Genomic DNA, 13,097 nt, shown 5'->3' on the forward strand with positions numbered 1-13,097 from the left:
TGTTGATAATCCACGATGTGTACAGCAGCCCCAGGCCCCTAGACAGTTCAGCTAGCAATCCATCCTTTGGCGAGCTAAGAGCTTTGTTCTCCCCACTTACCCTACCCGCCAAATGATATCACTCCCGAGCCAATGCCCCTTCTCCCCTCTGCATAGAGCAGAACAAATCACTCACTTACAAGCGCAGCTTCGGCCCTATAATTTTGCCCGAGGGGTGTGATCCCTATCCCTATTGGGCAACATTAATTGAGCGTGTGTATGGGGCTTTAGGTATAGGGGACATTATTGGAATCCATTAGGATTAACAGCAGATCATTAGTTAGTAGAGGTTAGAGTTATGTTTCGGGACTGGACGGCTCTGGCCCCTTGAAGTGGTCTGAAACTCTGACATAACATTCAATAAAAATGTGTTTTCCTACTTTTTATTACTCATACAGTTATCATATTTGTTTTTGTGCACAAGTAATATTGTCTTTCTACAAATTACAAGTTTCCAAAGTGTAGTTTATCTTGTCCTGAAAGCTGGCATTGCATTTTACTATTTTTCTATTATAACTGTGTTTTATTATATATTAAAATCTTCTAATGAGCTATTCTGAACAGCGTTTCTGCCTGGAGCAGAGACAGTTTCTAAGAGAGTCTTTGTTTACATTCCAGTGTTGATATATTTGTATTTAACAAGTAAAAAAGATACTTTTATGCGCCCCCTAAACCACTGAACAAATTTCAAATGTTTGTGGATGCACACAAGTTTGCAAGAAAACTGAGTATAAAGAAATTCTTTGCTACTAATCCTGGACCAACAAACTCTACTGTAGATATCAGTACTAATTTACAATACTTAAAAAGCGGCCTTAAAAATAGATCTACATTTAATCCACAGCTATCTAACAACCATTCTGTGGAAACGTTTAAATCCCTGATTATCAGAGACATTGAAAATCTACCCACTAAGAAAGTTTGGAGTGATCGAAATATGGACACAGCTTTGAAAAAATTAGCTACTGACAAACAAATTACTATTAAACCTGCAGACAAAGGAGGGGGTGTAGTGGTTATGGATACATCTAAATATATTAATATGGTAAATGATTTACTAAAAGATGCCCAAACCTACCAAATTATGAGAGGAGACCCAGGTTGTAAATATCACCAGGAATTAAAGGAACTGGTAAAGAGAGGAATCCAAGGGGGTTTAGTTATGGAAAAAGAAAGCAAGTATTTAGTGCCTTCATATATACGAACCCCTGTACTATACTGTTTACCTAAAATGCACAAGGATGCAACAAATCCCCCTGGGAGGCCTATTATCAGCGGAATAAACTCTGTCACTTCTCGATTGGGACATTTTTTGGATACTTTCTTGCAACCGTTAGTTATAAAAGCACCTTCTTACCTCAAAGACTCTAAGCACCTTATTGAGATTTTAGACACTTTTGAATTTTTATCACCTCATTTTTTAGTCACGGCAGACGTTTCCTCCTTATATACAGTGATTGACCAATATGCTGGACTTAAAGCCGTAGAACATTATTTGGTTAATGCTACAAATATGAGAGAGAATATGGTGGACTTTCTGATTGAAGCTCTGAATTTTGCTATGAGCCATAATTACTTTGCTTTTAACGGGACCTTTTATAAACAGATTAAAGAAAACCTGTACTGAAAATCAAAAGTCAAAATAACCTTACACAAGTCATACTTACCTCCTGTGTAGTCTACTCCTCAATCTCTTTCTCCTCTCCTGTGTCCTGTTTGTCCACTGTGATCAATGGAATTCTCCGTCCTCCATTTTGAATATGGCCATTACTCCATAACAGCTTTCTGGTCAGCACACAGTTAAACTGTAATATCGCCCACTTGAGCCATAGGGAAACATGGACACATCAGTTCTCCTCTCAGCTGTAACTGACAGCAACCGATATATAACTGACAGCAACTGAAATATTTCAGTTCTGACAAAATGTTGTCAGAACTGGAAGGGATTATTGTCAGAAGAAAATGGTGAGCTTCTGAGAGTAACTGATGGCAAGGTAACTATGTAATGTTCATTTGAAGTTACCTCATGTGTTTATTTTAAATAATTTTACTCAGTACAGGTTCTCTTTAAGGGCGTGGCCATGGGGGCGAGGTATGCTCCGAGCCTGGCTAATCTATTTATGGCCAGATGGGAAGACAACTTTATTTTTTGTAAACAACATGAGAATTTGATTTTATGGAGGAGATTTATAGATGACGTGTTTTTTATTTGGAAAGGAGATGAAGCTTCACTAAACGATTTTATTGCTTTTATTAATCTTAACAATGATAATCTCGTTTTTAACTGTGAATACAGTACAGATAAAGTCAATTTTTTAGATTTGGTTATTACTAATGAGGCAAACAAATGCAGTACCTCCACCTTCTTTAAAATCACAGATCGCAACAGTTACATACCACTAGAAAGTTGCAATCATCCTAGCTGGCTCAAGGCTATACCATCGGGACAATTTTTAAGAGTTTTTAGGAACTGTACCCACTATGAGGACTTTGTGAGACAATCTGATGTACTGATCGACAGATTTGTGGAGAAAGGTTATGAGTATGATTTATTAGTACAATTACGAGATGAGATAGGCACAAAAAACAGAATGGAAATGATTAATGGATGTAGTGCACAAAAGGACAAGGGGGATAACTTATTTTCTTGCGCTTTTATCACTGACTTTAATTTGCAACACAAAGAAATAAAGAAATTGGTAGACAGACACTGGCCCATCTTGAAATTAGACCCTGATTTAACAGGGCTAATTACTGACAAATCCCAAGTCATCTTCAGAAAAGCACCCAATTTGCAAAATCGGATTACGAGCAGCACCCTATATAAGCAACCTGTATGCAAGCCCACTTTCCTGGAACTAGAGGGTTTCTATAAATGTAAAAAATGCTTCGGATGTCGGACATGTACAAATCAAACTAGAAAAGTAACCAGCTTTACTAGTACCTATACGGGAGAGACATTCAAAATCAAACCCTTTCTGAACTGTAATAGTACATATATTGTGTACTTATTGGAGTGCCCTTGTGGCCTCCAATATGTTGGAAAGACAGAGAGAGAATTTAAACGGAGACTATACGAGCATGTATACAACATAAGAAAAGCAGAAATAGATCATTCAGTCCCTAACCATTTCAAAATTGCCCATAATAAAGACCCCTCTGTTCTGAAATATTGCATAATAGACCAACTTAAAGAGGACTGGAGGGGATCAAATAGGGATAGAGATTTATATAAATTGGAGACTAAATGGATCTTCACCCTGAAAACTATGCAACCAAGGGGTCTGAATATTGATTTTAATATTAACTGTTTTATAGATACCGTATATACTCGCATACAAGCCGACCCGCATATAAGCCGAGGTACCCACTTTTACCCCCAAAACCAGGCAAAAATGATTGACTCGCATATAAGCCGCCCCCCCTCCCCCCACCACATTATGAGGCATCCCGATACCCAGTATAAATAGCCAGAAGGGCCCCCAGTGTGAGGCAACACCCCTCCCCATAGCCAGATGTGCGCCTGCTAGTTGTCAGTGCTCCTCAGAACATTGCTTCAGAAATGTCCAACAATGTAACCAACTTTTCTGAAGACAACAAGCAGGACAAAATCACTTAAGCAAGCTTAAAAGTATATTTCCCCATTTCTGTATCTGAGAAGGGTGGAATAATATACTTCATCACACCTATAATACTATACAACCAAGCCAAGTGTACTCTCCCCTTCCTAAAACAGAAGGTATATGCAAGACTTCAGCATTACACAAGCAAGAAGTAACCATCTTAAAGCATCATTTTGGAGTACGGAAACCAACTCCCATGTCCTATAAACAACAGTCATCATAAATCCAAAAATGCTGCTTGATAGCACACTTAATGACAGTTAACTTCACAGAACACAACAAGAGAAAAACAATTAACTAAGCAGAAATTCTCAAAGATAATTCATTGCAAAGCATTTGCTTGATTTAATCATGTGACTGAGTGATATCAGTGTGAGTCTCCTGAACGTCTGTAATTAGACATCCAAATAAACAAAGGATTGATCAGCAGACTCACCAGGGCACTATAGTGCTTCCCCCGGGAACTGTAAAGTTGCAGGCAAGGAACATAAATTACTTCCATGGGAGCCTTCGCCTCTGCACTTCATATCTCCGTCTGCTGCACGTGCTGTCATCTTGTGTCCTACTGCACATGTGCGGAGACAGCAAAGCATGCAGGGAGATGTAGTCTAGAAGATAGCTATGCCATGTGCTTCTAGTTTTCAATCTCTCTCTCCCCCTCTCTCCCTCCGGGCTGCAGCTGCGGCTGTTTAATGTCCACTCGTTTCTTCTTTGCTGCATCTGCCAGAGAAAACCTGTGCTTTTATGTGCCTGGACATGAGTTGTGTGACAGGCAGCTAGACACTGATTATGCTCAGAGCTGCATACGTCCGTGCCTGCAGCTCACTAACATGTCGGAAGCACTGGTCAGTGAGCTGCAGGCACAGATGTATGCAGCTCTGAGCATAATCAGTGTTCAGCCTCTTGTTTGTCACACAACTAATGTCCAGGAACATATCAGTGCAGCCTTGTGCGGGGATGCAGTAAAGAAGAAATGAGCGAACATTTAACAGCCGCGGGTAGGTGAAATGATCTGCAAAGAGGCTGTATCTTTCCTCTGCTTTTATGCACAGATGGGGACAAGGCAGCCAGCACACGGCTGCCCGTGAAGGCATAAGAGCACAGTAACAGTGGGGGGCACAATCAGGTGACTCGCATAGAAGCCGAGGGGGTGACTTTTCAGCACATTATTTGTGCTGAAAAATTCGGCTTCTTTGCGAGTATATATGGTAATTCATAAGTGCAATATTGATTTTGGACACTAGATTTCAGACTATCTATTTATTTGGGAATTTGTGCAATGAAATTTAAGCTAAAAGTATATTGGGGAATAATTGTATATGAGTTGTAATTTGTATTTAACATTAATAGATATGTATTTTATTAATGTAGATTTGTACTATGATATGCGGTGTGGAATCCGCACCTAGTAAATGCTATGAATTGTCCTGCGCATAATGAACTATGAGTGAGCGGGGATGTTACGACTACATCTCCCGACACTCTTTCTGGCCGGAACCGGCAGCTAGTATCGTTATGGATACCAGCTTGACCAATAGGAGCGCATTGAGGAAACTGGTGTGACGTAGTCACTCCCAAGCACCCCTGCGCTAGTGTCACATGACGCTTGCCCACCAATCAGGGCTGAGCGCACCGGGAAATTGAACCAGCCGGTGGATGCGCCCGCGGCGACTTCAATTATCATTAGAGGAGGTAATCTTTTATATATTTGCCCAGATAGCTCAGTCTCCAGTGTTCCCTGACGACGGCGAAAGGCCGAAACCGGTCGGAACGGCAACTGGAGACTGGGCAATTGTACAAAGAGACCGTGAGATTATTCTGTGTATCTATATACACTATATGCTTATTACTACTAAGGGTCCCTGTCAAAAGGACCCCTAAAGTAAGATATTGTATATGTGTTATTGTTTGAAGTTTATTAAAATATACTGTTTTTAATGACAGTGAGTGACCTGTTGATATTTTTTATCCTTGGTGATGGTCACTATCTGAGAATATACACTGTGGTGTCTACAGATAACAGTGTGATCACCTAGCGCTGTGGATTTACATTTGGAGTTTCTTTTAAAAAAGATACTGTTATCTGCAGTTTGGATGCAGATTTGAAGCTGAATAGCAGGACAAAGTGCTTTGTTTAACCATTTCAGTGATGTTCTCTGTTTTCCTAAAAAAAAATTTCTGGGATAGTAGTTAGCTGTAAGGAATCTTTTAGAGCTAAGTAGAAATGCTGACTTTCAGACCACTTTAAGGACCAGAGCTGTCCCCTTTCTATTCTGCCCTGTGATTACTGTATTTTGCTCACAGTAATCACGAGGTCAGGAGCCAATGAAATCATGATATGATCAAATGTTCTATTCCTCAGATAACAATTATCATAAATAACTTGAATATACACAGTAAAAGCACTGCTTAGTCCACAAAAATGAAATAAACCAATCAAAAAAACAATTTATTTGTGCTGCTGCAATAAAGCCATCACCGTATTTTTAAAATCAGCTATACATATCTGATTGTAACAGTACAGTATATCTGATGTGCATACAGGAATCTGTGTATATATATATATATATATATATATATATATATACAGTGGGTTGCAAAAGTATTCGGCCCCCTGGAAGTTTTCCACATTTTGTCACATTACTGCCACAAACATGCATCAATTTTATTGGAATTCCACGTGAAAGACCAATACAAAGTGGTGTACATGTGAGAAGTGGATCGAAAATCATACATCATTCCAAACATTTTTTACAAATAAATACCTGCAAAGTGGGGTGTGCGTAATTATTCGGCCCCCCGAGTCAATACTTTGTAGAACCACCTTTTGCTGCAAATACAGCTGCCAGTCTTTTAGGGCCTGTCTCTACCAGCTTTGCACATCTAGAGACTGAAATCCTTGCCCATTCTTCTTTGCAAAACAGCTCCAGCTCAGTCAGATTAGATGGACAGCGTTTGTGAACAGCAGTTTTCAGATCTTGCCACATATTCTCGATTGGATTTAGATCTGGACTTTGACTGGGCCATTCGAACACATAGATATGTTTTGTTTTAAACCATTCCATTGTTGCTCTGGCTTTATGTTTAGGGTCATTGTCCTGCTGGAAGTTGAACCTCCGCTCCAGTCTCAAGTCTTTTGCAGTCTCCAAGAGGTTTTCTTCCAAGTTTGCCCTGTATTTGGCTCCATCCATCTTCCCATCAACTCTGACCAGCTTCCCTGTCCCTGCTGAAGAGATGCACCCCCAGAGCATAATGCTGCCACCACCATATTTGACAGTGGGGATGGTGTGTTCAGAGTGATGTGCATTGTTAGTTTTCTGCCACACATAGCGTTTTGCATTTTGGCCAAAAAGTTCCATTTTGGTCTCATCTGACCTGAGGACCTTCTTCTACATGGTTGCTGTGTCCCTCACATGGCTTGTGGCAAACTGCAAACGGGACTTCTTATGCTTTCTGTTAACAATGGCTTTCTTCTTGCCACTCTTCCATAAAGGCCAACTTTGTACAGTGCATGACTAATAGTTGTCCTATGGACAGAGTCTCCCACCTGAGCTGTAGATCTCTGCAGCTCGTCCAGAGTCACCATGGGCCTCTTGACTGCATTTCTGATCAGCGCTCTACTTGTTCGGCCTGTGAATTTAGGTGGATGGCCTTGTCTTGGTAGGTTTACAGTTGTGCCATACTCCTTCCATTTCTGAATGATCGCTTGAACAGTGCTCCTTGGGATGTTCAAGGCTTTGGAAATCTTTTTGTAGCCTAAGCCTGCTTTAAATTTCTCAATAACTTGATCCCTGACCTGTCTTGTGTGTTCTTTGGACTTCACGGTGTTGTTGCTCCCAATATTCTCTTAGACCACCTCCGAGGCCCTCACAGAGGAGCTGTATTTGTACTGACATTAGATTACACACAGTGCACTCTATTTAGTCATTAGCAGCTGACTGCAATCAGATCAAGGCAACTGACTGCAATCAGATCAAAGGGGGCCGAATAATTATGCACACACCATTTTTGCAGTTATTTATTTGTAAAAAATGTTTGGAATCATGTATGATTTTCGTTCCACTTCTCATGTGTACACCACTTTGTTTTGGTCTTTCATGTGGAATTCCAATAAAATTGATTAATGTTCGTGGCAGTAATATGACAAAATGTGGAAAACTTCAAGGGGGCCGAATACTTTTGCAACCCACTGTATATACAGTGGTGTGAAAAACTATTTTCCCCCTTCCTGATTTCTTTTTCTTTTGCATGTTTGTCACATTTAAATGTTTCTGCTCATCAAAAACCGTTAATTAGTCAAAGATAACATAATTGAACACAAAATGCAGTTTTAAATGATGGTTTTTATTATTTATTGAGAAAAAAAACTCAAAACCTACATGGCCCTGTGTGAAAAAGTGATTGCCCCCCTTGTTAAAAAATAACTTAACTGTGGTTTATCACACCTGAGTTCAATTTCTGTAGTCACCCCCAGGCCTGATTACTGCAACACCTGTTTCAATCAAGAAATCACTTAAATAGGAGCTATCTGACACAGAGAAGTAGACCAAAAGCACCTCAAAAGCTAGACATCATGCCAAGATCCAAAGAAATTCAGGAACAAATGAGAACAAAAGTACTGTAATTGAGATCTATCAGTCTGGTAAAGGTTATAAAGCCATTTCTAAAGCGTTGGGACTCCAGTGAACCACAGTGAGAGCCATTATCCACAAATGGCAAAAACATGGAACAGTGATGAACCTTCCCAGGAGTGGCTGGCCGACCAAAATTACCCTAAGAGCGCAGAGAAAACTCATCCGAGAGGCCACAAAAGACCCCAGGACAACATCTAAAGAACTGCAGGCCTCACTTGCCTCAATTAAGGTCAGTGTTCACAACTCCACCATAAGAAAGAGACTGGGCAAAAACGGCCTGCATGGCAGATATCCAAGGCGCAAACCACTTTTAAGCAAAAAGAACATTAAGGCTCGTCTCAATTTTGCTAAAAAAAACCATCTCAATGATTGCCAAGACTTGTGGGAAAATACCTTGTGGACCGCCGAGACAAAAGTTGAACTTTTTGGAAGGTGTGTGTCCTGTTAAATCTGTCGTAGAAGTAACACAGCATTTCAGCAAAAGAACATCATACCAACAGTAAAATATGGTGGTGGTAGTGTGATGGTCTGGGGTTGTTTTGCTGCTTCAAGACCTGGAAGGCTTGCTGTGATAGATGGAACCATGAATTCTACTGTCTACCAAAAAATCCTGAAGGAGAATGTCCGGCCATATGTTTGTCAAATCAAGCTGAAGCGATCTTGGGTGCTGCAGCAGGACAATGACCCAAAAGACACCAGCAAATGCACCTCTGAATGGCTGAAGAAAAACAAAATGAAGACTTTGGAGTGGCCTAGTCAAAGTCCTGACCTGAATCCTATTGAGATGTTGTGGCATGACCTTAAAAAGGCAGTTCATGCTAGAAAACCCTCAAATAAAGCTGAATTACAACAATTCTGCAAAGATGAGTGGGCCAAAATTCCCCCAGAGCGCTGTAAAAGACTCGTTGCAAGTTATCGCAAACGCTTGATTGCAGTTATTGCTGCTAAGGGTGGCCCAACCAGTTATTAGGTTCAGGGGGCAATTTCTTTTTCACACGGGGCCATGTAGGTTTCGAGTTTTTTTTCTCACTAAATAATAAAAACCATCATTTAAAACTGCATTTTGTGTTAAATTATGTTATCTTTGACTAATAGTTAACGTTTTTTGATGAGCAGAAACATTTAAGTGTGACAAACATGCAAAAGAATAAGAAATCAGGAAGGGGCAAATAGTTTTTCACACCACAATATATATATATATATATATATATATATATATATATATATATATATATATAGTATAAAAAACATCTCTGCTGTAAGAAGCCTTATGTGTATTTGTCACAAGTAAGGATGGTCAATGAGATGCAAATAATTCTGCGTTGCTGCAGGTTTATGCAAATTTTGTATGCAAATTTATACACTCCTTTTGCTCATGAAATCAATTAATTTGATATGTTGTTAAATTTGGGGTTATACAGTGCTACTATACTCTACATATGCACTCCCTGCAGAGCTGTAGTGAATCCACTGAGATTGTTGTGCACATTGAATGCAGAGGTGATGTCTATCACCTGTAAACTTGGTTCAGGTCATGCATGAAAAATGTAATCGAGGAAGAATCCCTTCATTCTCCTGCAGAGTACCTGCACATCACTCTTAGCTGTGCCCACAGTTAGACTTCCTAGGGCCCGATGAATGTTCTTTGTTCCTGTCTTCACCTTCTACAAATACTCTAACCAAGAACTACTTTTGATTTCTATTTTACAGCTACTACACAGCTACAGTATATCGTAAGTTTATTATTATTTATATAGTGTTGACATCTTCCCCAGCACTGAACAGAGTATATTGTCATATTGTCTTATTGCTTAACTGTCTCTCAGTGGGGCTCACAATCTAATCCCTACTATAGTCATATGTCAAAATCATGTAGTGTATCTATTGTAGTCTAGGGCCAATTTAGGGTGAAGCCAATAAACGTATCTGTATGTTTTTGGGATTTGGGAGGAAACTGGAGTGCCCAGAGGAAATCCACACAGACACGGGGAGAAGATGCAAACTCAGTGCAGATAGTGCCCTGGCTGGGAATCAAACAGGGTACCAAGTGTTGCAAGGTAAGAGTATTAACTAGAGATGTCTCGAACCTCCGATTTTGGGTTCGTGAACCTCAAATGCGAACTTCTGCAAAAGTTTGCGTTCGTGCAAACCATGTGAACCGCAATAGACTTCAATGTGCAGGCAAACTTTAAAAAGTACAAACACTGTTTCTGGCCACAAAAGTAATGAAAAAGGTGTTTCAAGGGGTATAACATCTGCAGGGTGTCAGTGACTACAAAAGGAAGACATTTTTTTTTAAAAAGTCCGTATACGTTTTGAGAAATTAAATTTCAAAGATCTCGTACTGAGCGTGGAAAATGTTCCAACCGCAGCCGACTTTAACGGTTAATAGCAAAGCCCCCTTACATAGCAGAAACACCAACTTTGCAGGGTACGTGGAGGGGGACAGTAACTACAAGAGGAATTTTTTTTTTTCAAAAGACCATATACTTTTGGAGAAAATCAATTTTAAATATCCTGTACTAAGTGTGAGAAATGTTCCAACCGCCACCGACTTTAACGGTTAATAGAGATGGCCCGAACGGTTTGCACGGAAACCTATTCGTGCAAACTTCGGTGATTCTCGTTCTCGATCGACAACGAACTTTATGGCGGTTCGACCGCTCCCTATATTACATCATTAGGGTCAACTTTGACCCTCTACATCACAGTCAGCAGGCACAGGGTAGCCAATCAGGCTACACTCCCTCCTGGAGTCCCCCCCCCCCCTTATAAAAAGCAAGCAGCATCACCCATTTCACTCACTCATGTGGCTGCAGTAATTAGAGAAGGGAGAGGTGCTGCAGAGACATTAGGGAAAGCTTAGTTAGGCTACAGTTATGCTAGGTACACACCATACAATTTTCTGTTAGATTTTCTCTTAGATTTACCTGCCAGATAGCTTTTTTCCATGTTGTAGGTAAATCTAACAGAAGAATCTAACAGAAAATTGTATGGTGTGTACCTAGCATTAGGCTTGTTAGGTTGCTCTTTCTTGCTGATCCTTATTGCTAAAAAGCACTCCTCATCCTCAACAGCTCTTTTGAGAGCTAATGTTGTTCTTGTGATCTATTTTTTTTGTGTGTGTCCCACAGACACTTGTGTTGCATATACAGCCCTGTCAGTCAGTCTTAGCTGCTGGACCTTGGCCCCTTGGTAATTCCTACTGTGCCACTGCCAGGCCCAGCACATTCATTGACTACCTGTGTGTGTAACAGCTGTACATTTGCAATACCCATCACTGCATATACCTACCTGTTGTTCAGTGCACCCACCTACCTACGTGGGCACACGCAGTGTCACTGTACCTGTTCGGTACCTGTGTGTGTGTGTGACAGGTGCACATTTGTAATACCCATCACTGCATATACCTACCTGTTGTTCAGTGCACCCACCTACCTACGTGAATGCACGCAGTGTCACTGAACCTGTTCGGTACCTGTGTGTGTGTGTGTGACAGCTGCACATTTGTAATACTCATCACTGCATATACCTCCCTGTTGTTCAGTGCACCCACCTACCTACGTGAGCGAACGCAGTGTCACTGCACCTGTTCGGTACCTGTGTTTGTGTGTGACAGCTGCACATTTGTAATACCCATCACATCTTCTTAAAAAATACTGCGCTCCACTGGATTACCACACTCACAAAGTCAGGGGATCGCAATTACAAAAAGGTTCACTCCACCTCGATCAACAATACTCGGATTATTCACTGCGCATACTTCAATCCCGAAAGAGCGTCTTGCTCTATTGCATATCACACCATCCTGCCTCGCCAGCCAAGGAGATTGAAGCAGATGATGAACACATATCCATTTATTAAAATACAGGCATCCAGCAGGCTTACAGTTCAATGGACATGAGTTCCGGCTCCACCGCGGATGATACAAAGCCACTCGCTCCTACTGCTTGTCCTGCTTCCGGGTGACGTCAATGCGCTCCTCCGACTCCGCCCTACGCGTTTCGTCACACTCCGTGACCCATCACTGCATATACCTACCTGTTGTTCAGTGCATCCACCTACCTACGTGAGCGCACGCAGTGTCACTGCACCTGATCGGTACCTGTGTGTGTGTGACAGGTGCACATTTGTAATACCCATTACTGCATATACCTACCTGTTGTTCAGTGCATTCGCCTACCTACGTGAGCGCACGCAGTGTCACTGCACCTGTTCACTGTACCTGTGTGTGTGTGTGACAGTGGCACATTTGTAATACCAGTCATAGCATAATTGTTCACACTACCTGTGTGACCGCACGCTGTGCAATATACCACGCCGTGCATACCTGTCAACTGCACCTGTGTGACAGCTGCACATTTTATTGTAATACCAGTCACTGCATACCTTTCACTGCACCTGTGTGACTGCACATTGTATTAGTCAAGTAAGAACATACCTTTCACTTCATCCCCCCCCAATATGGACAAAACAGGTAGAGGCAGAGGCAGGGGCAGACCCAGAGGCAGGCCACCCGGCAGGTCTGTTCGAGGTCGTGCTGATGTGATTTTGTGTGGCCCTGGACAAAAGTACAATGCTCAGAAGAAGGCACGTCACATTGTCCCAAGATTGTCAGGACGTGGTTGACTATTTAACACAGAACACCTCATTTTCCACAGCCACCAGCGCAACTACAAGCACCACATCTGCTGCATTTGACACTTCACAGGAGTTATTTGGTGGGGAATTAACTGATTCACAGGCATTATTGTTACAACAAGATGAAGGCGCTAAGCAAGTTACACCACCTCATATGTCT

General features: G+C 41.2%; 1 protein-coding gene across 4 annotated transcripts in view; it reads right to left on the minus strand.

The window, feature by feature from the left end:
- Nucleotides 1–13,097, minus strand: part of LOC137535962 (DPY30 domain-containing protein 1-like) — a 339,619-nt gene that overhangs the window by 280,744 nt on the left and 45,778 nt on the right. For 2 of the 4 annotated variants that reach the window (XM_068257856.1, XM_068257854.1), the window contains exon 1: nucleotides 4,099–4,217. The exons of the other annotated variants lie outside the window; for them this stretch is intronic. The gene's annotated coding sequence lies outside the window, so the exon portion shown is untranslated. Of the gene's footprint in view, nucleotides 1–4,098; nucleotides 4,218–13,097 lie in introns of those variants that run through there. 4 annotated transcript variants of the gene reach the window in all.

The sequence above is a fragment of the Hyperolius riggenbachi genome, chromosome 10 (assembly GCF_040937935.1).
Source record: "Hyperolius riggenbachi isolate aHypRig1 chromosome 10, aHypRig1.pri, whole genome shotgun sequence".
Lineage (NCBI taxonomy): Eukaryota > Metazoa > Chordata > Amphibia > Anura > Hyperoliidae > Hyperolius > Hyperolius riggenbachi.